Genomic DNA, 4,994 nt, shown 5'->3' with positions numbered 1-4,994 from the left:
TCTGAGTCACATAAGCTGATCTTTTTCTTTCCCATCCTAAAAGGTGACGTGAAGGACAAATAGTTCAGGGTGTTAGACACCAAAGAGCTTCCAGGGTCAGGCCACAATGACCACAGATATCTGAAAATGAACCAAATCACAAGACCTCCACAGACAGGATAACTTTCATCCTCAGTATAGAAGAAAAGACCCAGAATCCAGCTAAAAGCAACTCTCACCACTCAACCCAACTGGAGGAGAGGTGGGGGCATGAAGTGAATGTTGGTAAGACCATCAATGAACCATGGCTTATGCTGAAGCCTTCAGATCCATTTTGAAGCTCATCACCCATCAAAAGACGGTGTAAATGGAAAAAGGAATAAAGCTACCTGTCACATACATACAGTTTGAGTTGTTCTATTAAAATGGAAAGCAAAAATGCTTTGACTGCATTGCTTCCTAGTAACAGACAAGTAAAAAAGAATATTTTAGACAGTTCTCACTCTCTCAGCTAAATAGAATAAAATTCCTGGTCTGATTCCAATCCCATTATCAAAGGACCATTCACCTAATGTAAAAAAGTCCCTCTTCATCAATTTATCATTAACAAGAGCATTATTACCCAATGTAAGGGAACTGCTCTTCCCCTAGGGATTCTGTTAATGGGAGGCTGGAGGCAGATAACAAGCATGGGAATAGGTCGGCCACAGGAGGGAATGCAATATACATGTTCTGTATTCCCAGCAAAGGACATTGCACAATGGCCTTCTATGACTGATGACTTCCTGGCACACTAAAAAAAGAATGGAGGGGGCTGAGATGACAAAAGTTTAAACTTTCACAGGGCCACCTTCCATACTTTTTTTTAAGGAATCTATGCTTGTTTTTAATACACATTCCCCAGTGGCTCTTGGTTCCTGCCCAGATTTCTCATCCTCTCTTTAAGAGCACGCAGACTTGCAGTATGAAAGTGATGCATCCTGGAATAATAAGACAATGTAAATGAGCACATTTTTCAAAGACTAAGATGCTGCCGTTAGTTCCTTATTAGGTCATCCTGCAATTACAAGGTGTTGTCCAAACTCTCTATTGGTATTAACTAATTTAATCCTTCCAAAGAATTCAATTATTTGCTGTTATTTTGCCCATTTTTACAGATGTGAAAGAGGAAGCACAAAGATGTCTAACAACTCTCTGTCACAGAGTTAAAATATACATGGTAGAGCTAGGATTTGAACCCAGCACTTCTAGCACTGGAGTCCATGCTCTTGAGAAGCATACCCTAACGCCTGTCAATCCTACTACTAATAAAGTAAGAGCAGGCAAATTAATATATGACTTGAGGGATATATGAGGTAACCAACGCGTAAACAAACATTCAGGCTGGTAAAGCTGGGTGCTTCAATCAGATCATGAACATTGTAGTCGAACCCAGATTCAAATCGAGAGCAGACTCTACTACACATTAGTCAGTGCAATAAACTGAAGGTTCAAAGCCCCTCAAAAGTCATACAGGTATTGATCGACTTACCACCTATGCAACTTACGACCATTCAGCCTTACGACCACAATTGCTAGCCATGACTGCTCCATGTCTGGCAGCGCAAACGTTGCCCAGCTGGGCATACGACAGTGCGGACCAGCTTCCGGCAGCACTACCATCTCCGCGTGCGCCATTTCAACTGTACATATAGCCTACTCAACTTACAACCAAATTGTGTTACGACCGGTCCACGGTCCCGACCGTGGTCGTAAGTTGAGCACTAGCTGTATGTTGAAATCCTAACCACCAAGGTGACATTATTAGGAGGTGGGGCCTTTGGGAGTTGATTCAAAGAGAACCCTTCTCAAGTTTGAGGTCATGCAGTGTCACCAACGGTGTTGCAGAACGGGCCCATCTACCACCGCCATCAGTGGCCTATGTACATACCACGCCAGGTCTGCCTTCAGGCTGGGAAGAAAGAAAAGATGCTAAGGGGCACACGTACTATGTTAATCGTAACAATCGAACCACAACTTGGACTCCACCTGTCATGCAACTTGCAAAGATGGTGCATCCAGATCAGCCACAAACAGTAACAACCATCTAGTCAAGCCTCAGCTCGCCGGCCTCGCAGCCTCAGCTTGCCAACAGTAACTTTATCTGCCTCGCTGGAGGGTGCCAAGCACTCACCCTTACGTCAGGCTGTGAAAGACACCCTTTCCAACCCACAGTCCCCACAGCCATCACCTTACAACTCCCCCAAACCACAACACAAAGTCACACAGAGCTTCTTGCCACCTGGCTGGGAAATGAGGACAGCGCCAAACAGCCAGCCCTTTTTCATTGATCATAACACAAAGACTACAACCTGGGAAGATCCGGAAGATCCGCATTTGAAATTTCCGGGATATATGTGGTCAAAGACACCTTTAAACCCCAATGACCCTGGCCCCCTTCCTCCTGGCTGGGAAGAAAGAATTCACTTGGATAGCTGAACGTTTTATATTGATCATAACAACAAAATTACTCAGTGGGAAGACCCAAGACTACAGAACCCAGCTATTACTGGTCTGGCTGTTCCTTACTCCAGAGAATTTAAGCAGAAATATGACACCTCAGGAAGAAATTAAAGAAACCTGCTGATATTCCCAATAGGTTTGAAATGAAACTTCACAGAAACAACATATTTGAAGGGTCCTATCAGAGAATTATGTCGGTGAAAAGACCAGATGTCCTAAAAGCTAGACTATGGATTGAGTTTGAATCAGAGAAAGGTCTTGACTATGGGGGTGTGACTAGAGAATGGTTCTTCTTACTGTCCAAAGAGATGTTCAACCCCTACTATGGCCTCTTTGAGTACTCTGCAATGGACAACTACACCCTTCAGATCAATCCTGATTCATGCCTTTGTAATGAAGATCGTTTGTCCTCCTTCACTTTCACTGGAAGATTTGCTGGGCTGGCGGTATTTCACGGGAAACTCTTAGATGGTTTCTTCATTAGACATTTTACAAGACGGTTTTGGGAAAGCAGATAACCCTGAATGATGTGGAATCTGTGGATAATGAATATTACAACTCTTTGAAATGGATCCTGGAGAATGATCCTACTGAGCTGGACCTCATGTTCTGTATGGATGAAGAAAACTTTGGACAGACGTATCAAGTGGATTTGAAGCCCAACGGGTCAGAAATAATGGTCACAAATGAAAACAAAAGGGAATATATCGACTTAGTCATCCAATGGAGATTTGTGAATAGGGTCCAGAAGCAGATGAACGCCTTCTTGGAGGGATTCACAGAACTGCTTCCTGTTGATTTGATTAAAATTTTTGATGAAAATGAGCTGGAGTTGCTGATGTGCGGCCTTGGTGTTGTGGACGTGAATGACTGGAGACAGCATTCTATGTACAAGAACGGCTACTGCCCGAAGCACCCCGTCATTCAGTGGCTCTGGAAGGCTGTGCTGCTCATGGACGCCGAAAAGCGGATCTGGTTACTGCAGTTTGTCACGGGGACATCACGAGTACCTATGAATGGATTTGCCGAACTTTATGGTTCCAATGGTCCTCAGCTGTTTACAATAGGGCAATGGGGCAGTCCTGAGAAACTGCCCAGAGCTTACACATGCTTTAACAGCCTTGACTTACCTCCATATGAACCCTTTGAAGACTTACGAGAGAAACTTCTCATGGCCGTGGAAAATGCTCAAGGATTTGAAGGGGTAGATTAAGCACCCTCTACCTCGGGGGTGGTTGTTCTTCAAGCAAGTTCTGCTTGCACTTTTGCATTTGCCTAACAGACTTTTGCAGAGGCGGTGGCAGAGAGCAGCTACAGGCATGGCCCCTGGAGCCAAGCCTTCACCATGCACTCCTCCAAGTTTGGATGCAGGAACCGGTCCCAGCTTGAGTTCCTGCATTTCCCACCATAAATTACCAACTGGTTGACGTGTACACTAATTATATTTCAGGAGGACTTATGCTATTTATGTTGTGCCTCTGCAGGCAAAGCCCTTAATAAATATTTTTCATCCTTTCTAATGACAATGAATGGAATTAATCACTCTACAGGTGTAGTATTACAACTCATGTTTACATTTTAAAACGATTTAGGCCGATTTTCAGATTTCATTATGAGTAAAGAAGTCTCATGTACTTGGGAAAAAACATTTTCCAGGTACGTGAGACATATTTAATCACAATGAAATCATCAGGTTGTAAGGGCTGAGTCCTTGTGAATAAATTAGTGTATTTATAGTAGAGGCCCTAGAGAGCTGCCTTCACCATCCACTATGTGAGGACACAGCAAAACGGTGTCCTCTTTGAACCAGAAAGTGGACCCACCCCAGAAACTGAATCTACCATCACCTTGCTCTTGAACTTTCCAGCCTCCAGAATTCTGAAATATATGTTTCTGTTGTTTATAAACCACCCAATTTATGGTATTTTTGTTACAGAAGCCCAAACAGACTAAGACGGTTAAACTTGAACAAGTTAATTGACTATCTCAAGTCCCACTTTCCCCATCTTTACAATGGAGATAATAATATTACTTACCTCACAGGGTTGTGAGAATTAGATGAAATAATATCTGTGTAGGCATACTTGCATAGACTCCCAGCAACCTATTCAGTGCTCCATAAACATTAGCTATGCTAATTATCATCATCATCATCATTAGTGTTTACTACATGTGTGGATTTCCATTGCAGGTGAGTATTTAGAAGTAATGATCCTTCTTCGACTCTCCCTAGGCCCTGCAGCCATGGCGTTCAAAAGCCCACACATGTGCAATGACTAATGGGGATTAGGAGACTTGCCGCAGCTAAGGATCACAGCAAAGCTGAGGAGCTCACAGGGACTAAACTCCTCAACCTTGGCTTTATTAGTAAGTTTCTCTGGCTGAACTAACCCAGCCCATGCCATTCAAACATTCCCTTGCAAATATAAATCATTAAACCCAATAAGCCACAGACATAGAAGATTGTCCACAGCAGATAAAGCTGTGGGTCAGAGTAGCCAATCCCTGAGGCT

General features: G+C 43.4%; 1 pseudogene across 1 annotated transcript; it reads left to right on the top strand.

Annotated features, from left to right (window-relative positions):
- Nucleotides 1-1,570: 1,570 nt before the first annotated feature.
- LOC108314967 lies at nucleotides 1,571-4,007 on the top strand (annotated as a pseudogene). The gene is made up of 2 exons (XR_001829762.1): nucleotides 1,571-1,647; nucleotides 1,787-4,007. The product of XR_001829762.1 is annotated as an E3 ubiquitin-protein ligase NEDD4-like (transcript).
- Nucleotides 4,008-4,994: the final 987 nt, after the last annotated feature.

The sequence above is a fragment of the Cebus imitator genome, unplaced genomic scaffold, assembly GCF_001604975.1.
Source record: "Cebus imitator isolate Cc_AM_T3 unplaced genomic scaffold, Cebus_imitator-1.0 Scaffold166, whole genome shotgun sequence".
In the NCBI taxonomy this organism is placed as follows: Eukaryota; Metazoa; Chordata; class Mammalia; order Primates; family Cebidae; genus Cebus; species Cebus imitator.
Note: the sequence above shows the minus strand (reverse complement) of the source record. Positions and strands in the feature narration are given on the sequence as shown.